This window comes from Pieris napi, chromosome 1 (assembly GCF_905475465.1).
Source record: "Pieris napi chromosome 1, ilPieNapi1.2, whole genome shotgun sequence".
Classification (NCBI taxonomy): Eukaryota; Metazoa; Arthropoda; class Insecta; order Lepidoptera; family Pieridae; genus Pieris; species Pieris napi.
The window spans coordinates 13,578,665-13,602,788 of NC_062234.1; the positions used below are offsets into that span (position 1 = coordinate 13,578,665).

General features: G+C 33.2%; 1 protein-coding gene and 1 long non-coding RNA gene across 5 annotated transcripts in view; one reads left to right on the plus strand and one right to left on the minus strand.

Annotated features, from left to right (window-relative positions):
- The window catches only part of LOC125048684 (probable beta-hexosaminidase fdl), a 94,094-nt gene that overhangs the window by 33,522 nt on the left and 36,448 nt on the right, over nucleotides 1-24,124 (plus strand). For 2 of the 3 annotated variants that reach the window (XM_047647503.1, XM_047647511.1), the window contains one exon: nucleotides 2,553-2,602. The exons of the other annotated variant lie outside the window; for it this stretch is intronic. The gene's annotated coding sequence lies outside the window, so the exon portion shown is untranslated. The remainder of the gene's footprint in view (nucleotides 1-2,552; nucleotides 2,603-24,124) is intronic. 3 annotated transcript variants of the gene reach the window in all.
- Nucleotides 1-24,124, minus strand: part of LOC125048725 — a 44,108-nt gene that overhangs the window by 3,115 nt on the left and 16,869 nt on the right. For both annotated transcript variants that reach the window (XR_007116865.1, XR_007116866.1), the window contains exons 3-4: nucleotides 22,941-23,073; nucleotides 173-259 (exon numbers count right to left, since the gene is read on the minus strand). This is a non-coding gene — a long non-coding RNA (uncharacterized LOC125048725). The remainder of the gene's footprint in view (nucleotides 1-172; nucleotides 260-22,940; nucleotides 23,074-24,124) is intronic.

Genomic DNA, 24,124 nt, shown 5'->3' on the forward strand with positions numbered 1-24,124 from the left:
TGGGCAAGCGGCTCACCTGATGTTAAGTGCTCATGGACACTTTATGCCAGATGGCTCGCGAGTGCGTCGCTGGCCTTTTAATTATTTTCTTGAAGGACCCTAAATCGTACTTAGGTACTAATTATAGTGATTGCGGTTATATATACTATATAACTTTATAGATATGTCCTACCTCTAATGTTATACAATCCTTATGTGAAGAATCTGCAACCACCAGATCATAAGCTGGTGGTGGTCCGGCCGCCTCCTCTTGTTGTACCTGAAACATTACATTGTTATTATATAAAGAGATAAACTTAGCTATGAAATAGGATGGTTTAGTATAAAATAATTTATTTGTCTGCGATTTTTAGTATCATTAATAAAAAAATTATGAATGAAATCTTTTTCTATTGTTGAATTGGGCACTGGTCCTCACACTAGGACATTCGTGTTAATGTGTGTGTCCGCAAAATAAATTATAACTCTGCAGGGGTTGACTTTAAGGACCTCTTGTAGAACAATTTTTGGCAGCTGATGACCTCATCTATCCCCTAGTTGCGTTAGATCCACGACTTTTTGGCCACCCTGTATATATTAACTAATTGAAACTTAATGATAAAGGTGTTATGTTTAATATAATTAAAAACTTAAAAACCAGTATAATGATTATTTAAGCAGACGAAAATTTGTATTAATCCTATTTCTTCAAGTTAGTAATTAGTTAATATAAATAACAAATATATGTCGTACTCTATGTGATACTATACTAACTTACTATACCGGAATAAGCAAGTGTTACAATTTAGATAAGCTTTTTATGAATATCTTTTATCGAAAGTTTCGTGATTTTTACGCTGATCAATTGAGTGTACTGTGTGCATATTGACGTTTGATTGGTTGATTGGCCGCGCCGTCCAAACAAATCAAACATATTCGTACAATATTTTCAGCTTAGATTTTTTGATAACACCCTCACATCATCTGAAAATCAGTCTTGTTTTATTGTTAATAATTTCGACGTCCGCCGTTCCACGACTGAGCGTTTTTTAAAACCGATTCTTAAAAGGCCGGCAACGCACTCGCGAGCCCTCTGGCATTGAGAGTGTCCATGGGCGGCAGTATCACTTAACATCAGGTGAGCCTCCTGCCCGTTTGCCCCCTCTTCTATAAAAAAAACTGCACAGCAAAGAAACAAATTAACAGAAAGAGACAAATTATTATAAGTAAATTAAAATGGGCTATTTTTCTTATGAAACAATATTTTATGTATAGCAAGAATTTTAATGTTTGCCACTGGTTTTTAATTATTATTATTAATAATAATCAGTAGCGCTTTAACCTTTTTACGTCTGGGCCTCAGATTTCTATATCTGTTTCATGATCATTTGTCAATCTAATAGGCAAGTAGGAGATCAGCCTCCTGTGCCTGAACCGTTGACGTTTGACGTTTTCGGTTTAAGGGAGGCAGGTTTCCTCATTATGTTTTCCATCACCGTTTGAGAGAATGTTAAATGCGCACATAGAAATAAAGTCCATTAGCGCACAGCAGGGGATCGAACCTACGATCTCAGGGATGAGAGTCGCACGCTGCAGCCACTAGGCCAACACTGCTCTTCAATTCCTTTACAGTGGAGCTAATATATTCGATCTTGTTACAAATTACTATTCTACTTTCTTGAGAATTATAAAAAATGTTTTATAATATGTGGCTATGGAATCATTAAAATAGAACAAATACATATGCCTCAGACAGTTATAACTTGCGTTCATTAACTAGTATTCATTAAACGAACAGTTAAAAGATAAAAAACTCAGCTGAACAAATAAACGATGTTTTGATAGCACTCCCTGAAGAGTTGGAATTAAACCGTAGTAGAACCCTCATTCGACTTAAAATAATAATTAATCAAGTATATTTAACATTTATTCTAATGTATCCATGTATTCACACAAACAGTGGACCAACGACTACAGCACATAAAAAGGCAACCATCTATAGGCATGTGCATTATTTTTTAATGAAATCTCGCTATTGGTCTGAAGGGCTTTGACAGATCAGCTCATGCTGTTTCGGTTAGCGTAGCTCGTCCGGGATGGGTTTTTCCTGCGACTAGAGCGTCCCCTTGGAGACTCGAACCTCGGCTTGAGCCGCCGAAGATCAATCGCTTAATGGGCGGGACGGAAGCTTGGAGTAACTTTTTTACTCTATCTGACTATGCTTTGCCGAGAGGGCGACAGCGACAGATACCGATCCCGAAGTTTTTGTACCCAAGTTCGATGTTGTTCTTTCAAAATCCGTATAGCGGATGTCGCTACCTTGGGATAGTGTTGAACAAAAACTCATATTATTGAGATCAGGAGCGCTGATTTAAAGCATTAAACATGTATTTTTATATGTGACTTTTCACCCTTCTACCACCAACCATTGTCAATGTTGATATTTTATTGTATCTTTATGATATTGGCGTTCTACTATTAAATCTCTTTTCTAACTACTCTATTACTAACTAATAAATCTCTTTTGATCAAGACTACATTTGTGTTTAACTAAAAATATTTTTCTTTTTCAGATGCACAAAGCTGATGTTATTATTGGAATATCTTTAACTTATTTGTCATGGTGAGTATTTGAGACATCGATGGAAAATAAAATATAGATTTTAAAATAAAAAACAAATGAAGATCTAAGACAAAGGATTGTTCCTGGTCTTAGAAGTATCTGTCTCCTTGATCACTTATTCAGGACGAACATGGGTTTGTCCAAAGAAATTGATGATAAGCATCACTGATACTCGTTTCGTGTAGAAGTTCCAGCATATAAGAAGATACGTTGAGACAGCTTTAATAATTATATTTCGCTGAGTAAAATGGTTCTGAAGTTTTAGAGAAATCTATTTACATACATACATTTACATAAATAAATGTTTTGTAATCGAACCCAAGCTTTTGGGTTACATAATTGTCAGTCACTGAGCAAAGGTGGTATAACAAAATAAAGATAATTAAATGTTAAATGAGACGTCACTCATCATTCATTTAATTAAAACGAATTACTGTAATTGACATGGAACTTCCATTTCGTGTAATGTATTTTAAATTTACTTTTTTAATTATGAAACAAATTGGTTCGGTTTTTACAAATGTAAATGAAGACGATAACATGTGTGTACAAAAAACAAAGTATTCGATAATAAAATAAAACGTTTTAAACGATTTTTTTACATTTTTATTGCTATGTATGTAGTCCATTTATTAAAGTATAGGGTCAAAATTCAATACCTTTTTGACGAACGAAAGTCATAGTTCACGCTAAGACCTGCTTGCTAGACCAGGTATACCAGTCCATATATAATATAAGAACCATAAATCCCTCAATAATTTAAAGTTATAAACCCCCCAATTACTATTATACCTATATGAGCAACTGAAGAAAAAGCAATTAAAGATTTTATATCTACTTGACAAAAACATTTTAAGCTAACAAATACTCCACCAAGTAATCTAATAACAATTCAAATTCATCCAATTTTTATTATATGGACCGATAATTTTTGAAACCAAAAAAATAATATTATTATACCACAATTATTTTCTACATAGATTTGAGGTATCTTTAAAATTAATTAAAAATTGCGGATGTCATCAACAAACTACTATTCTTTGTGTGATCTATCAAAGCGAGTGGCGAATTCAAGTATACCTATTATTACCCACACTCGAATATATTAAAATAAGTAATTTTACACACGAAATTTGCATATAAATTGTTCTACCCTCTAGTCAATGTTATTTGATAATATGATATGTAAAAAACAGCACAACTCAGATACGAATATTAATGATGCATTCGTCAAGGATAACAAGTATGGCATTTAGTATATAATATATATGTTGGGAATGGGTGGGCCATACGCTTCGACCTGGAAGTCCTCGGCTGGAATCCTCAAGGCAAAAGGAAACGTGGTCGCCCAAAACAGAACTGGCAACAAAGCATCATTGCAGAGGTGAGGGAAGCTGAAACGACGTGGCGTGAAAATAAGAGAGCTACCCAGGACCGATCAGTAGAATGCGAGAGGTAGGAAGTACTCGAGATGGTTTGAGTTGGTATTGCTCCCTAGTCTCTGAATAGCAGAGAATCTAGTGTGGGTCGAATCCCACATACTCCTGCAACGTTTAGAGGTAGGGAATGCTCCACCTCGGATATCAAAAAAAAAGAACCGATTAGGCTAGTTTTTCTCCACTTGCGGAACATGGGACTTAACGAATAAATGTGTTTCTCGGGCCACAAATGTAAAGTTTTCGAATCGAGTTAGGTTAATAATAAATTTTGCGTTTAAGTATCTTAAATAACATCTAACTACACTTACGTGTACATTTAGTATTTGTGTAATGATCCGCTATTCTTTTGGGGCCTTTTTTGAAGTAGGCCTCTTTCATTCTCTCCCAGCTCGACTGACATCTTTTGCATCCATGTGCAGCCTGAATACGACCTTTCTTTCTGCCGTCTAAATTCAAGGAGCCTTCAGGTCCATGCGCGAACAACAATACTAAAGTACTCGCGTAGAATACTAAATGTTGCAATACACATTTTTAGATTGAAATATAATCGCGCTTTGGTATCAATTACGGATAATGTGATTTGGATCAAGACTCCCCAAGCGATGTATGCGAATTGTTATTGTGGGTCGGGGAAATCAGGGGAAAATCCTTATGAAATAATAATGACCAATAACGATATGTAGAAAGTGTTTTCATAAGTATTCTTTGGAATGTGTGTTATACTATAATATGTAGATTCTTATTAGACCTTGTGATAGAGATTATTCTAATATCATTTTACACGGATTAGATGATTTTGAGGCGTAACAAAAACATACTATCTTGTATTCTGACTATATGTGTATATGTAAAAATATAAACGATTTTAAAACAAATGGTGACTTTCACCAGTATAATACTCGAAACAGATCAACAGGTTCCAGAAGATAAACCACTCCTTGTATGGAAATTGTTTTCGTTTTTACAACAAATACCCAAGCGAAATTAGATAATTATACCTGAATAAATTCAAAACTCTCGTTTAACGTAAATTAATCAATAAAGCTTTTTAATTGACGATTATTAGAATAATTCTTATCCTTGGGATTGATTTGCTCCAGTTCAAACAATTTGTATGACTCGAAACTTGGCAATTAAAAAGAGTGGCGGAGAATTTCTAGCCAGTTCTTCTCTCTCTCTTGAGTAATCGTTTAAAATCATACTCGAAGGACGAAGAAATCTATCACGTATGAGGTTACGGAACTGTAATTAAAACACGAAAGCCTAATGTTTTATTATTAAAGCTTTATTCATAAATCCATACAAAAGTTGGTTAGTTTTTTAGTAATAAGTTCTAAAAAATTAAGTTAGATTTTTATTTAATAAAAAAAAATAAGCCTACTGTTATTGTCACCTAATGAATATACGTAAATATTTAAAGTCCAGCAATCGACAAATATTGTTTCAGGAATCGAATCCAAAATTCCAGTGTAACCAAGATTCTGGTTAGCGATAAGTCTAATGGTTTTAAGTGTATATATGCGAGATGGAATATTACTCGATAAATGGGTTTTTGTTTCAGCTGCAGCAGTCGCTGACCGCTTTCAGTGTAAATCTAATCTTACTATTAGCTTTGGTTTGCTCTGTGGTTTATCTATGAAATTAGCCTTTCATTTTAGAAACACGATTATAGAATTAATATATCGTTATTTATGAAACGGGAATTTTAATGATACACGTCATAATTATATAGCATACATATAATAGTGAATTTCAAGGGACAATAAGTAATAGTACAGGATCCATCGCCCATTTTTGCACTTGATTACTATCAAGCTAATTTTCCGTGAGTAGCTTTATTTTGATGAGACGCCCAATAATTTCCTGTACGAAACTCTCGATTGTGGTAGCTAACAGAAGTAGCTAGGATAAAATATGTTGATTTGATGATTCTCAAATATTGATTACTAACTGAAATTTTTTTTGTTAAATCTCAAGACAATTATCTAATTTATTCGAAAAAATATTTGTCCTACAAAATCTATGGTTTGATCAAAGAGTCCCCTCTTTCCGACATGTATCGATAACGAGGTCATCATAAATGATTACTAACCAGCTGATTTTTTTTTATTTACTTAGTTAATATTTATGTAATTTAACAGACATATTGTCCTACAAATTGCGCGGTACGTTAACCTGGTCCTACGCTAAGAAAAAGGCTGGCCTAGGCTGTAAAACATCATGCTATGACCGAATACAGGTGGAGCCGTATAGATAGCCAGTAGCTAAAGTAACATGACTATAAAATATATACGCTTGTGGCGGCGTCCATGCGTCGGGTTGTCTCTCTCCCAAAAATATGGCGAGGGGGGCGATGGCTGGCCATGCGTCATACTCGTGAACGGTGATGTTAGTTGTTTCGACTATGTATTTGCGTGTTGTTCCCCCGAGAATGTAAGTGCGTGCTCCTATTTCACCATGCCTCCTGCTGATAGAGGACAAAGGTTTGTTCTTAATTTATTTTATTATTATTATTTATTACTTGAGATGTCATGTGGAACATGGTGTAATGGTTGCAGCTCCTTACAAACGGTGTGTAAAACAAAAAAACTTGGCGATTAAAAATTGGCGGAGAGTTTATTGCCAGTTCTTCTCTTCCGTTCTACGCCCTTGATTTGAGAACTGGCTTTGACTTTGACTGAAACTTAAACATAATTCTCGTTTTTATGCAAAAGTCGGTTAAATTTTGTTAACCGCACCTGTGTCAAGTCTTCCTTAAATATTACGGAAATATCAATTCATTGAGTGGAGTGGAAAATTTAATAAAATTATACATTCATGAAGGCATCTATCATCTGAATAACAAGGTGTTTGTTTTAAAATTGAATACATAACTTTATATTATTTATTACTTATATAAGTAAAAGACAGTGCTACGTCCATTTCTATGTTCATAACGACTAAAAGCCGAGAGAGGTTTTTAAAGGCAAATAAATCAGCCTTCTATGCCTAATGTGACCATTTATTCTTTGACTTAAAACGGGACATTGGTTTATTTGGGTCAAATAATAGGTAGTCAATGACAAAAAAAATACTTTTTTAAAGTTATTTATTCAGGAAAAGTTCGAAGACAAGGAGGCAAACGAGCCTACGGGAAACCCAAAAAGGGGAAGTCATCGCAGCCCATTTATGGCGATTAAAATCGTGAGACATTGTGTACTCATTGTGCGAGCAAGTATTTGCAAACATATTGATGCTCTGTCAGTGTAGAAGAGTTTAAGAAGGCAATCACTAATACAGCACAGAAAACGCCCAATGATCTATATTGATTACAATTAAAAATATACCTACAACAAAAGTTTATGACATAATTCAGCGAAGACGGGCACAACTAACACTTCATTAGCGCCAAAGACGCTGCTAATTGCAGTCCTCACTTTTTGCAGGACCAGTGAAGCTTTAAATAAGTTGACTTAAGTCATTCAGACATCGACTTAAACAAACACTTGTTAAAGGATGTTTAGTTAAAAAGTGTGTAGTGTCAATTGTTTTAATTTGACAGGAAGTGTCCTATTTCTTATTTTATTTGCACACGCTATTTTGCATGAGAAACTTAATCAGTGCCGCATTGAATGCTTGCATATAACCTCGCTAGGTCTGGGCCTCAGTATCTGTTTCATGATCATTTGTCAATCTAATAGGCAAGTAGGTGATCAACTTCCTGTGCCTGACACATGCCGTCGATTGAGTCTACTCAACCGGCTCTTTGCGATATTTTCCATCACCGTTTGAGCTAATTTTCAATACGCATATAGACTAAAAGTCCATTTGCGCACTGAGATCGCATCTACGACCTCAAGCATGAGAGTCGCTCGCTGAAGCCACTAAGCCAACACTGCTCTTGTATGATTTAAATTAATTATCATCACTGTTGTTTTTACTTGAATAACTAAAGGTATGTAAGATTATAAAAATCTAGTCATACGTATTTTGGCATGACTGAGGTTCCAAAAACTAATACAGACACACGCTTATAACTTTCAGCCACACTCTCAAATACAGAGTGTATTATACTCACACACGCCCATTCACATACATTCACGTATACTTTAGGTCTTATACGACTTCTGTTTGATTAGATGTAACTCTAAGACTACTTTTTCTTTAAAAAAAATGTTTTAAACCATGTATCACGCAGTAATTGTAATCTAGTTACTCAACACAGAGGCTCCCTGTTGTGGAGATTAGCGTTAGATCAATTTTGTCACAACCATATGGTTGAATAAAGTTTTTATTTTTTAATTTATAACCTTTGTACTTAAACATAAGTGCAATACCTCTTGATAGGAGGGCTGAATAAGAAATTCGAATATAAATAGAAATCTTTCATTAATAACATTCTAATTGAAGTCGTAAATATTTGGAGTTATTCTAGTATCGGAAAAATAATATTCTAATACCTGTTTGTAATGAAAAGGAAATATCGAAAGATCTTGGAAAATATTATATTTTTAATCTCAAGTCCGCCATAGCATGTACTGCAATCATATTAAAACCAGAACTCCCGAGTTTAATGATATTTTCAAGATACGACATGATTATTTCTGTAATTATTTCATAATATTTTATTGATACGATATTTGTTTGGTAAATATTTATATCGATAATATACGGCAGTTTTATCAGTTTTAGATTTAGTAATACTTCATTTTAAGTTCGTCTTTAACGTAAAATCATTCGTAGCTAGGATTGGTAACTTAGAACTGAGTTTTTGATAGTCCATTTATCGAAGAAGGCATTACATTACTATTCAATAGCAGTGGAGTATAAATAAAAAACTAGGATTTTTTTCTCTAATAGGGAGTTGTTCAGAGTTGAATAGAATGAAATCAGGCTCGCGAGTGCGTTGCCGGCCTTTTAAGAATTGGTACGCTCTTTCCTTGAAGGACCTTAAGTCAAATTGGTTTGAAAATGCTTCAGTAGGCAGCTGGTTCCACATAGTGGTGGTGCGCGGCAAAAAGTGTATTAAAAACGCTCAGTTGTGGAACGAGAAATTTAATAAAACATTACTCTCCTATCTCTAAGTTACATGTTATTTCTCTTGTAAGTCCTTAGCCCGTTTCAAATGAAAGTTTGAAATATAATTTAATCCAACGTTATGAAAATCTCAAAAGTCAAAGTTTTAATTAGGTGCATTAAGGAAATTGTATCAAAATACTTGGGAACTAAGTTTAATGTAATTGAATTGTTACCTTGGCAACTTTCATGTTTTATTTAAATATTTTCCAAATTTATTAATGATACAGAGGCGGTTATAATTTTATAAAGACCTTGGTAGCTCGTTTTTTTTTTCTTTTTGTAAAATGGGAGTCAATCTTTTTTATTAATATAAACAACGACTCTCATCCACAAGCTCATAGGTTTGAACCCCAGGTTTTTTTCGGTCAATGTGCTCATTAATACTTGCATGTTGAAGAAAAACATCGTAAGGAACCGGCGTGCAGTAGATGCAAAAAGTCCATGGTGTGTGTCAGACACAGAAAGTTGAAAAACATTAAATGTAAAAGAAACAGGTTAAAATATTATTATTTTTACATTTGTAGGCAGAATCGTTTATTCCACTCATTTATCGTGTTTCGACCGTAATCTTGAGGGCAAACATTTTTCTTCGTATTTATTGATCTTATAGGAAGTTGATTCGCCCTCCATGCTCGAAACAATGATTGTTTCAGGCATAGAACTCAGCAGCATCGTGTTATGAACGTAAACTACTCAACGACAAAGGTTTTTGAAGTGAAACTTCTTTAGGCGCGTGAGGGTATTTTTTTACGGATGAAACGCAATAATAATAATAATATGAGCGTCACGAAGATGTGCAGCGTTTGTTGGAAGAAAAGGGACAGAACGATTGAGACCGATAGAAAGAGAGTGAGAAAGGGCGAACGTAGCATAAAATACACGCTATTGGTTGATGTATTCGTTTAGTAGTTACATATTAGAACTTTAGGCATTTACGCAGATTTTTTATTTATTTATATTCTCATTAGCACGTATACAGTGTGTAAACAGTGTGAATTTAGATGTACAAATACATGGAGTGATTATATACTGGTACATGATCATGTATTGGGGCTTTTATTTTAGTAATAATTAATGTACAAAGAAGTTTCACTTCTGTCTTGTGTACTTTGTACGCACGCAATTTTTTTATGACGTCCGAATCTTAAGCATTTTATCTAACAGTAGACATATACAAACATTTCATATAGACAACAGAAAAATATTTTCTATTTAAAGGACCGTGTCGGGGCTAAATTGGAAAAATGGATTGTCTGAAAATAGCGAGACGTGTTAATAATACACTTGTGAAGGGAAGGTTAACGTAGGTAGTTCGAAAGGTTTTGTGAATCGAGAAGGTTGTAACGAAATAACAGGATTTAAAATTACACACGAATTTATAAGATATTATTGAAGGCTGATATTTCATTGGTATTTTGAATTCTTTATTAAAATAAGTATATTCATTTTTATATATTTTTTTGATATTTTAAAATACATTATTTATTATAAATACGTACGTGGTATTACGAGTATATACCGCACTGTCAAAATGTTATCCGATGTTATGTAAAATGGACCTTCTCACTCTACACGCCCTTACGTAACAATCTAATACTCGAAACAGAACTAATCTAACTAATAAACCACTCTTTATATGGAAATTGTATTAGTTTTTACAACAAATACCCAAGCGAAATTAGAGAATTATCACTGAATAAATTCAAAACTCTCGTTACACGTAAATAAATCAATAAAGCTATTAATAAATTTGACGATTATTAAAATGATTCTAATGGTTTGGGATTGATTTGCTCCAGTTCAAACAATTTGTATGACTCAAAACTTGGCAATTAAAAAGAGTGGCGGAGAGTTCTTGTTTCTTCTTCTTGCCCGCTTTACGCTCTTGACTTGCGAGCTCGTAAATGTAAATTTAGAATCAATTGAACATCTTTTCTGTTAACGTTCATAAGTGTACTTGGTTACCTATATGAATAAATGATTTTTGATTTGAATAAAGTTATTTTGAGTTTGAGTAAACTTAGTCAAAAAGGCTGGCCTCTTCGCTACACACCGTGGGCATAAGTTAAAAAAAAGATTTCTCTTCGACTATAAAATATATTTTAACGAAGAATAATAATTCCTAATATTTAAATAAGATGTAATATTTGTTCTTCGTGATGTTTTTAAAAAAAATGTTACGTGTGAATATGTTTTGTTTGCTTTTCGAATTAGTATTTAATAAGTGTACGGATATAAATATTAAACAGTATTGTTCATTGTGAAAATCGATACGAAACATGGCATCGAGATAACCGTATCAGTTAGGATTACGCTATTAAATGCTATTAACGAAACGAAGGGGAACTAAACAAGAGTGCGTCATCGCAAACTGGCCTTAATTCATCCCAAATTGATTAGCTGTTTTTAACCACTCTCATTTTATTGATTGCCTTGTCATCGTGATTGATTATTATTTACTCACATATTAAAGAGCAGTGTTAGATTAGTAGCTTCAACGTGCGACTCTCATCCCTGAGGTCGTAGGATCGATCCCCGGCTCCCATGGACTTTCTACCTATGTGCGCATTTAACATCCGCTCGAACGGTGAAGGAAAACATCGTGAGGAAACCGGCTAGCCTTATACCCAAACAGTTGTCGGCGTGTGTCAACCACAGGAGGCTGATCACCTACTTGCCTATTACATTGCCAAATGATCATTAAACAGATTCAGGAATCTTAGGCCCATACCTAAAAAGATTGTAGCGCCACTGTTTTTTTTTATTATTGAAATCACAATAAACCAATTAATATCACTTATCAGCTCATTAATGTTACAAATCCGATAACATTATAATCTGTTGTTTAAAATATTGTTATCGCTATCTTATGGTTATAAAAAATCACTTTTTATTATTTTAAAATTACTATGATTAAGTAAGTTAAGTAAAATTATTCTTAATTTTATTTTTGACAGAGGTTATTTTATGTGTTTACACCGGAAGTTTTCATTAGGAGTAAACTACCAAATTACATCCTATAAACGTTTGGAACTATTTTAATCAAATGCACGAGTAAAAAGCTGTAAAAAATTGAATTGGTCCAGTACTACTGGATATGGAATATGGAAGGACCTAATATTAAAAGAAGTCGCGGGCAAAAGCTAGTAGCTAATAAAATCATTCACTTTGTCGCTATGTGAATATGTATTTCCAAATAAAGGCAGGAACCTTCTTAAATTGTATTTAAATTATGAATTAAGTGTGTTGCCTTGTAAATAGTATACTTGTAGGAACAAGTAACTATTTTCAGCTAGATCTCACCCTCGTTCGAGCATGTAAACCGTACGCCGAAGCGAATCCAATTATCGTGAGCGTGGTTTTTATTTCGACCAACATCGTTAATTCCGCAGACGTTCAACAATGACTCTTTGGCACTTCTGTTCACCTAGTACTATTATACCGCCAAGTAGTTTAAAATAGGTATTTTGGAGTAATGGGGTATTTTTAACCGACTGCAAAAACGATCCGTACCTTACCTAGCATAAATTCAAAAATTCCTGGTAACAAAACCGTAAGGTGTATCAGTTCATGCAATGCAAATTTTGCCCAATACAATAATACTGCACTAAGTTGATGAGGTATTATATATTCTTGTTATTGCATTTATTAATACTCTCCATTCTCGACGAAGCCACCATAATACGATATTGCAAGTACATGACTTCGCTCCCTCTATTCCTGAATATTTAATTCGCATTAATTCTGACAGGACGTAAATTCTCAGATCATTTAACGTGGCTCAGGTTAGGACAGGGTAATGTGCTGTGAATGCAGGCATGTGAGATGCATCTCGGATTGTTCCTAAACTTGCAAGTGGAATTCGTATAGCTCCTGGGATTTTGTATCTTCCTTCATTTATGCACTCCTGGTATTTGCTTTGCACGTTTGTTATTTATCGTTTAAAAGTATTATAATAATAAGTAATCCCTATGATTAAATTACACGTCCTTTTTACACGCTTTATATTAGCTTCACCTGTATGTATGTATGTTACCGACTCCTTCGGACTCGATTTTTACCTACTTTAAACGGACAGATTTAATTCAAACTTCGTACACTTATAAAGAATCAGCGACAATATAATAATTTCATAGGTTTATCTCGAAAAAACAATGAATTTTTTTTAAGTAATACGATTAAATTGAGACAACACGTATCTATGGGGCGCTCTGTGCCATATTTTTCGTCTATCGAGCAACCCAAGCTTTTTCACAATAATACCAATTTTTTTTGTTCATTACCATTTTCAGCCTAAATTAGGAATAATTTTTCACTTTTTAGTTTGATGTGCTTTAAACGCGTGTTTTATAGTTTTTTAAACTATATTTATTTTTAAGTTTTAAACCCTGGTATAATAAAATTTTACTGATCGACTGGCGCCCGATAAAAGTATATATTTTTTTATAATTAATAAAAAATATATTTATAATCACATGGCGATTGATTGTTCATAAAAAAACAAATTTCCACTTTGAGGCTTATTTCTGACCGAGCCAATATGTCCCACTTTCAAAAGTTAAAGCTTTATTAAGCTGTCATTGTATTGAAAATAAATCGAGCCGTAAGTAATATGAACAGAATATTCGATTTTAGTTGAAAATCGACAAGTATCGCATTCGACCTTTAACAACGTTTTCCTTGAAAAGATAGTAATCGCTAATTAACATGAAAGAAGTTACTTTGTAGAGCGCAATAAAAAGTATCAAATGTTTAATTGCATGAAACTGCTGATTATATACAAATTATACCATACATACAGATTCCTACTACGATAAAAACTATTGATTTCTATAAAATGGAAGCAAAATAATGTGTTACTTGTAATTAGATTGATACGTTATGTTTTTTTTTATATTTATCGATTTCCAACATGACTCTGACAATGTTTATATTTAAAATATATGAATATATATAATATATAGCCTATATGATAATGAAGCATTCTAACTGTGAAATTTTAAGTTTGTTCGTTACATAGAACATACGCACAATACTCGGAACAAACGCAGGCTGCAAATTCCCCGTACTAGACTATCTTAAGTTAGTAATTCTTTTTTGGGAAAAGGGATACTCTTCTTTAATAAAATCCCAGAGGCTCTTTTATCTCTGCCTTTTAATAAAATTAAGAAATGTATCAAAGAAAAGCTGTGTAAAAAGGCTTACTATAAAGTTAACGATTATCTGGTTGATAGAAGGGCCTGGAACTATTGGTAGACTTTGTATTTGTTTTAAAATAAGTGTTGTTTGATGATTTGCTATTTTAAAAAAGTACCGCGAGTTTTTTACCCCGGCTTTTTCTTTCGGCCTACACCCTCTATCTTCTTTGCCGATGAGTAGGGATGCCTACAGATTCAAATTTAATCTCTTATGTTCCATAATAAACATATTTTATAATATTTAATGTTTCCATAAAAATATTTCTGGACTGGAATATTTTATGCAATCCATATTATCGGATCTCAGTACGAAGTAGGAGTAAAAGTCAAATCAAGCTGTAATGATGCCAACATGAAAAATATTTTCATCTATTTTGCTTGAACACTTAACTCGTTAGGTCACATTGATGAAGGCACGTCTAGAAAGACTTAACACCTAGTCATCATATATCAGAAAAAAGTTTGAACTTTTGCATTTGCATTTTAAATAGCCACAGACGTGTTATCCATATATAGGTATACCTTTAATTTGTTTATATCATTATTAACTTACTACAGTAAAAGCGAAAGAATTTGAGACGAAACTGTTAAATGATGGAGTTGAATTTCGTTTAGGTATGCATGAAAAAAGTTGGAAAGATTTTATAACAGTCATCATACGTTCCATAGATATAATGTACAAAAATCTCTTTTTATCTTTATCTCTAAAAAAATGTTTTTATTATATTAATGTCGGAGTTTATAAATGAGGATAAGTGTAAAAAAGATGTTGCAAATATAAAACGTGTAATTTATCAATCATAAATATGACTGTTTAATTACACTCGCATGTATAATAAAAAATCTCTCTTTCTATTTCTTGGTCAAATATAAACAAAGAAATGTAACGTGATCAAAAAGCTCTTATGACCCTTAACTCTCAACGGAGTGTACGTTGCGTAATACGACTATATAATTGAATTATGAATTGATTAAAATCTATTTTTACGTACGACTATTTGATCAAATTCTAATGTATTTTTATCGCTTTTAGACTACGATTGGATGCGAAGAAAGTTATTTTAATCCCGCTAATGAAACGTTTTCGTAAACATCTTTTAAAAGCTTCTAAGAAAAAGGTATTGATGTCAATATTACACGTGCTAGATACGCCCACCATCTAAACCTATACAATTTTAAAATACTGTTAAGAAGTATTTTTTTCGGTATGTCGAAAAATTGCTAACTAATTTTGTCTTATTCATGACAAAATTATTCTATCTTTGGAAGTAGTTTCTCATTGAAATTGAAATTTCTGTTGAATTCATAAACTTCATTAGTGATCCGTTTATATATAATAAATAAATAACTTTGCACCATCAGAAAACGACAATTAAATAGTTATGTTATTTATCGTGTGTACAATCTCCAAAACTCCTATTTAGTTATATCGGATTTGCATAATTAAATTAAGGCTTTAACGACACTAAGAAAATGCCTTACATATTGCTTTTTATGGATATACTATAAACTAATGTTCAATTTCTTTCAAAAATACTTTTTTTGTTCTATGAATTTCGATTATTTCAAGGATTATATCAACACAAAACTTTCATCATAATATTGTGCAACGCGTGCGTCAATCATTTGTGTTTTCCAAAGCGTTGCCAAACGTACACACGCCAGTTTATAAATACTTAGTAATTAAAATAAATATATACACTTGAATATTACAATGTTTACGTTTGATTTTCAGTCTAAATCGTATAATATTTATTATAGTTGATAAATTAATATCCAGTGTTTAAATTTGAAACTACATTGTTCGGCGTCATTTTTATTGCAATTTTTCTTAGACCAAATCCATTGATTTACTATTTTCTTTTTGCTACTAGTTTTTTAGTATCCCATAATATGAGAGGTGTGCTATACCTACTAAAAACATAACATAACATTTATTACTAACGAAACATCCACATAAGATAATCAACAAAATAAAAATTACAAAAAATTAGGAATAAGGTACGTTTTGAGTGTGTAAAGTGTGCACGTTGTGGTTGTAAACTGGCCCGGCATTATGCTGTGGAGCAGACGTGTTACACAGCGCTGGTCATTCTGCCAGAGACCGCAACAGTTAGTTTGCGCCTCAGACGCAAAACAAAATAGAATAATAACAGTAGAAAAAATAATAATAGTAATAATTAATAACCACCTTTAACAGTTCCAATGCGACCGCAAGAGGTCTTCGCTTACGTGTTGTTGGGACCTCAGCGGTATAGATATAGCGTCGTCATAGCGTGAACTACATAAATGGCAAGACACTTTTTAAAGAGGTTGGTTTTATAGTAACCTAACAACAAATTCTTGCTAAAAGGGTTAATGTTCCAATTCACAAATTATTGTTGATTTAATACGTATTGCCATCCGCCTTGCACTCTCGAAAATTTTGTCTAGTGCTCCTTAACCGGATCAAAGGAGGCAGGTACAAAGGATTTACATTTAAGATTCCCCATAAAGGATGAGGCTTGAATTAAGTAAGTCAGCGTTTATATATTTTTATATAATAGTAACCTCTTAGATATTTTATTTATATTTTTTCATAGAACAGAAACAAACGGGTACGAGGCCGATGCACATGTTAAGTGATACCTCCGCCCATGGACTGCTAATGCCAGAGGACTCGCGAATGCGTTGCCGGCCTTTTAAGAATTGGTACGCCCTTTTCTTGGACCCTAAGTCGAATTGGTTCGGAAATACTTCAGTGGGCAGCTGCTTCCACATAGTGGTGGTGCGCGACAAAAATGCCTTAAAAACGCTGAGTTGTGGATGATGAAACTCAGCTGCAGGTATTAATCCGAAAAACTCTAGACTGTAATGCTGTAGAAGATGCAGAGTGATCCCACATCTCTACACAACGCCAAGGGATCAAGCCGCTCGGAAAGGGATTGGTCGTCGACGATTCGAACCGGTCTTCATTACGGTCAAGTGGAAGGAGCTTCAAGTATTATTTTAGGAGGATTTTAAAGTAGGGGATCGTTTTGCCTAAATAAATATTGTCGCGTCGGGATACATATAACCTATATGCATGATAACTTAATGACGAAAAGGTATTAATGACTTTCGTAGCAAATAACGCAGCCTATGACTTTGACTGAGTAGGTTTTTGTATTTTAATTCACGGCCTATAAGATAATTTGGTAGTTCATGCATTCTAGAGTGAGCAGTGTTGGCCTAGTAGTTTCAGCGTGCGACTCTCATCCCTGAGGTCGTGGGTTCGATCCCAGGCTGTGTACCAATGGACTTTCTTTCTATGTGCGCATTTAACAGTCGCTCGAACGGTGAAGGAACACATTGTGAGGTAACCGGCTTGCCTTAGACCCAAAAAGTCAATGGCGGCGTACGTCAGGCACAGAAGGCTGATCACCTACTTCCCTATTAGATTACCAAATGATCTTGAAACAGATACTGAAATCTGAGGCCTAGACCTAAAAAGGTTGTAGTGCCATTGATTTATTTAAGTTCATGCATTATAGTAATATTCATTATAAACGATTCAATGTTTCAAGCGAATCGATCGGTACAAACAGTCTTAACGGTAGAGGTTCCAAGTTCTGGGGCAAAGTCCAATGCGCTTTAATATCACAGTTACAGTAATATCTTATTTATCAATGATTCAGCTGTATAACAACGTTTAACCAACATCGTTTAATCCTGACTGAGCTTCTGGAACATCTGGTTAATGATTACAAATCATTAAGAAATTAAGCGAGTTTAATTTTACAATTATGTAGTTTATTATCTCGTGACGATGCTGTAAACAATGTCGGGATTTTTTAAAAATCTTATGTCAGTTAAATAGTGTGGTTAACCGCGGTAGTCTTAGAATATAATTTTTACATACGGAAGCGATCACAATCTCGAATCTTACCTTAAACGCGGAAAACCGCGGGAAAAATTACCAACTATTGTGAAAAAAATGTTTTAAGCAAGTGTTTCGTAAATCATGAAATTGTGTTACGAACAATCACATTTCTTTGTATCAATAATGAACTGTATTTCAAATCAAATTGAAATAAACTGAGGAAATGCTATCTGGCAACGCTCACAGTACGAAGACACAATTTCCTTGATAAAACTGTGGATAAATGAAAGACGACAATTTCTGACAGTAAAACGGATCAATACAAAGATTATTAAAGAGCTAGTAGTTCATTCTACTGTTTTTTAAGCATTTCTGTAAAAAAGTTCAAATATATTTATAAAAATGAATGTGCGTTTATTACATTTAAACATTGTCTATGTTTACCATCGTGACGATGAGATATTTATCTCTTTTTAATAAAAATAGGCTATTTATTTTTTAAATTTTGAAAAACTGACTGGCGGCTCTCGCAATGGTATGGTGGTCAATACCTGGCGCCATTTTCTCATAATTTTAAAAAAATAGGTTGATCTACTTTCTCAGAAATTTAATTCATGTAATAGAAGTTGATTTCAAAGGTTCATGTAAAACATTTGTTTTGTTCTCGTTTGTATTGTTTTCGTTGTTATTTTATTATTGATTATAAAATGATTAATTATAAAATGAATATTTTATTCAATAATTGAGGCATGGTGTCAATTCCAATGGATTTTCCTAATATTTTCTTGTAAACCAAAAACTTTGCGATTATAAAGGGTTTCTTATCAGTTATTCACGTCTATATACCCTTGATCGGGATCTGGTAGTAAGTAGTAGATTAAGACATTTAAATATTAACGTTTATAAGTGTATGCCTTGAATACATTTCATTGCCTTAAAAGTTCGTTAACATCACTATCCAAGCCCTTTTATTTTTCACTTCCGTCAAGATAACTTTGACGGATTCACCCGAAATTTACACCGTAATAAAGTCTAAAACAGTTCCACTATCTGACACTTGTGAGCCTCACGGCACTGTTAGTTGCCTCGTAAAAACCTCGAAAGCCTCTGAAATAGTTTGATATAGTTCTATTGAGCTTTTAATCTCTATAGTTGGTTACCATTTATTTATGAAAACAAAATATTACTATTGTTAATAATATGCATTATCTCTAAATATAATTTGTCTTAATGAAAGGAATATTACTTTTGTTTTAACACTGAAAAAAAACAATTAGTCATGTCATGTTTGTATAAAATTACTTTTTGTTTCTGTAAAACTGTTTTAGGATACACCCTATTTTCTTTATATTTTATTTGACTTTTTTTCTACTGAATTTTTCCTAACGAATAGACAAATAAATAATTCTAAATGGTACAATGTTTTTCTACTTGATGGTATTGATTTACATGGTTCATGAATTACGCAATTCATAGGTACGACGATACGTATGCTTTGATAGATATAAATTTCTTTATATTTTTAACTCAAACCTTTTGGGTAAAATCCTTGTAATATTTCAACAGTTTCCTGATGCGAAGAAACCACTGTGTATAATTTAAATTCTATTTCCGAAAATTGTTCAGTGTGAAATCTTATAAGTTTTATATTATGAAGGATGCTATATATAACTGAGTTGGCAATCCCGATTCGACCTCAAAGTCAACGACGGAACAACAATCACGAGGCGGAAGCCGCGGTAAACGCGTTACAGCGCCGCCCCGCTATTCCATAAATAGTCACTGCCTTATAACGTTGGTATTTTGCTTTTACCATATTATGAATAAAGGATAATTTGTTTCTCTTATGGGAAAGGGCGTCTTTAATGTAGCTATCGTTTGTTAGCGTTACCATAGTGATTTGAAAATATTTTATTTGTACGCTGTGCTAAAACCACACACAGAGACCTCCAATTTCATACTCTCATTGTATAGGACTAGGTAGGTCTTCCAGGCTCTCATTGAAATAGGCGAACAATGCAAATGCGCTATCATTTTGCTTAATATTTTTTATACAGATAGATCGAACCTTATATAAAAAAAAATCTACGAAACGCTGCGGTTAATAGCGCCACATATGTATATTTATAGCTTTTTATGTTTCCTATTTAGATAAGATTTATTATGGAATCAGATTTTTCACCAAATAAATTGAACTCTTACAAAATTCTTTAGAAATTTTAAACCGAAAAACTCCCGACAAAATGAATTGTGAATTAGGAAGCTATTAAAAAAAATCACACTAAAATTGCCAATTTTGGAAAAAGTTTCGGCGAATTTAAATTTGCTTTCAATTAGTCGATTGGGGTTAAAGCAGTGGCAAATTCGTGATTAGCACAGTGAAATGGCGTTTCTAATTAATAACGCAAACTCAGTCGGAAATATAGGAATACTAAATAGATCGAATGTAAGTACTGATGTTTGGTAAATTATATCTGCGGGCCTAGTAAACATCGAATCAGAATTGAATTGAATGATTGTGAACCTTTTTTAATATTGTTTTGACTTTAATTTGAAAATAACTATAGTCAATAACTAAATTTTCTTTCTTTTTCACGGATACTTGGCGGACCCATGCGACTTTTCCAACACATCCCAGCCCCTTAGTGAGTTGTGTGCTGTGATATTGCGGGCTACTCGATTGTGAGGAAGTTGCATGGAAGTTCTTGTGTTATTTTCACATATTGTATAACATATTTTCATAAGTATCTGTTGATGGTGATGACAGCAAACATGAAATAAAATATGCATTATTATATATTTACGTTTATATGTAGTTTTTGATGTATTTTAAGCTTATTCATACCGTATATCGCATAGAAATCGGTGTTAACAATAGAGAAACCAAGAGACAACTTTTGAAATAATTGCCATTATTTTAACATCTATATTTCTATTTAAAATAAATTAAATCTTATTTAATCAATTTGATATATATGACAGTTGTATATTTTGAGATTTTAATGTTTTAGAAAATAAAGGCGTCCCATTGCTCTACTCCTAGTCACTACAACACTGCTTTCTTTCTGTCAAATTATGTTTTGATGTGATGAAAAGAGACAGATGATTACATTAAAACGGTGGTGTTTGACTGTTCTTTTTGAATAAAGGCGTAAAGAGTACATATTTCTCGTTCTTAATTTTTTTTAAACAAGTTTATTTCAATTAAAATATAGTTATTTTACTTTATTAATCTTTACTATTTAAACTAGTTATGGACATTAAATAACTAAAAATACACAACGAGCATCACTTTAATTAAAGAGTCATTCAAATCCAAAAGGTTGAATTTTATACAACTCTGACATTTTGAGTGGCCGACGGACTTGAATTTGCTTGACTTGGCTTAATTAATAGGATTAAATGAACATTTTCAAATACAAATTGAACGTGTTAAAAATAACAAAGTTCATATTAGCGGTATGTTATATTAGACGGCAATATTTTAATAAGCATTTTCTAATATATATTATAAAACGGAAAGCGAAACGATGACGCGTTTCCTTTGATTGTTATTGGTCAGAGGTATCGTGTCGCGTGTCTATGATTGGTCTAGAGATGTGGTTCGTATGCATATGCTTCTAATGTGCTGTAACAGAACAAAGGTCGATTGATGGAAGTGGATGGAACACGTGTCAGTTCAAAGATATGTGTGATGTCTTAGATTGATAAAAGCAATTACGCGGTTCTCTGGTGGGTCGTATGCCTGAGCCTCTTTTCGTAGAATGCCTAAGGCGTCCCCAGAGGGGCTTTATATAGGCTGGAAAAGCCTAAAGCTATTTTTTCTTGTAATATTCACGGGGCAAGAAGTATGAAAATATCTTAAAGCGAGAGTTATGTAAAACTAATATTAGTTAAGTTACATTTGTTTTAGTTAATGTTTCAAAATGTAAACAATCACACATGAAGCCAATATGAGCCCTTTAATTTTATCCACACTTATAAATTGTAATTTAACATTCTCGTTTCCGATAATGTCCAATAACATAAGCGTCACTTAGATTTAAAAACTTTTTAGTTTTTTGTTAATCCAGCGTCGCAAACCCACTACCCCTTATGTTATCTTAGTTATAAGCTCATGTTTTAAACGATTAAAGCCAGTTGTTACCCAGATTCAAACAAAGTGTTTCATTTAAATGAAACGTATCCTCATTTAAACATATCCATAGAACAACCGCCACCGAACCTACCTCGAAGTATTTTTTTTTACGTATTCCATGTAAAATTGATAAGTCGAATGTTATAGAATTGCGTTTGTATTTTTAAAAATAGCAACTTTAAAGTCAGACGTTTTAACACAATTAAAATGGATTCTAAGAATTCTCAAGATGCTTTACAGTTAAATGCTCTAGGCTTTGACACACGCCACAAAGCGACGCTATAATGAGTGCGGTCTCCTTTCTGCCCTTTTTAATATATAGCTACACCTTTTTGCCAAGTAATAGGAATTTTTAACGCACCACGCCGTTATAGGTTATAGATTATATTCAAAAACCTAGAAGACTTATGTTATTGAAACAATAACATTAGGATGATGATTCATGTATGTCAAAATTAAATACATTCTCGACATATATAGGAGGTCTCGTTTCTAAATCATACCCACTTACTTATCTATCAAACTTAGTTCTCTTGCAATTAAATGTTAGCATTTATTTTGATAAAAATTATCCTAATTATACACGTTTACTTTTTAACTCATACAGTTTATATGATATTGATTTATGTAATACTAATTATGTTTGTTCATATAAGTCACTAACCTGATTCAATCGTGCATCTCCACTAACAGTGTAAATTCCTCGGCATTCTGTCACTTCCTCTGGCTTATCCGTAGATCTGGGTCTACGGCAACATGCGGCACACACCGCTACGAGTACACCACACAACGTAGCACTGGAAAACAAATCTACGATGTAGCTTTTGCTAAAATAACATAGGCCACTGCAAAGAACAATATGCTACGGCGTAGCTAGTGCTACGCTATATTTTAAAGGGATAACGTTATTTGATGAAAAAAACAAAGATTTGTTATCTATGAGCAGTAGGCATGGAGCACATTCTCGTGGGAACAACACGCAATTTATTTCGAAAACCTTCACTTCACATATTTCATAAATGATTTTAGGAAGTTGAAAAGCTTAAGGACTTATAACGCTGGCGTCAATTAATAGTAGATTATAAAAATAATGATCGACTTTATTCTATCTTTAGAAATTTTACATATAATAAGACTCGGTATTACCATTAATTACGTTGTTATAAAAACCCTTTTAGCTCAGGGAATGTAATCCCGGTTTTTATAATAAGGGTTTTCAATAAATTAAAAAGGCTTAAGAGTTTCCCCTAATTGAAAAACAATCAACGCTGTCAAAATTCTAATACGAAAGAAATTACAGTAAAATCTCTTTATTCGCGGGGTATACGTTCCATAAATATGCCGCGAATACAGAAACCGTGAATACAGAATGGTAATTTATATGGGTTTATAGGGGATACGTTCCTAGGTGCCAAAATAAAAAACACAAATATATAAGAAAATCAATTTTATTGATGTTATTAAACATTATGTAATCATTATCCTCATGCTTAGAGTAAATGTCACATTTTTAGTGCTAGTTGAAGCCTCTTCTTCAATGGGCTGTGAATTTAACATTCCCTCCAAGTCGGTTTCAGTCAAATCTTCATCTTGCGATTCAAGCAATTCCTGAATGTCACTTGATTCTGTCTGTTCGAACCCATCTCGTCTTATTCCATTTGCAATTTCGGCTATGTTTGCAGTCAAAGTTTGAACTTGCACGAATTCTTCGTCAGTTTCCGCAGTCAGAGCAGGCCATAGTTTTTTCCAGCATGACTTCAATGTGTGTGGTTTCAGTTCGTCCAATGATTCTTTTATGTTTACGATGCATTTTGCTATGTCAAATTTCTTCCAGCAACTTTCATATCA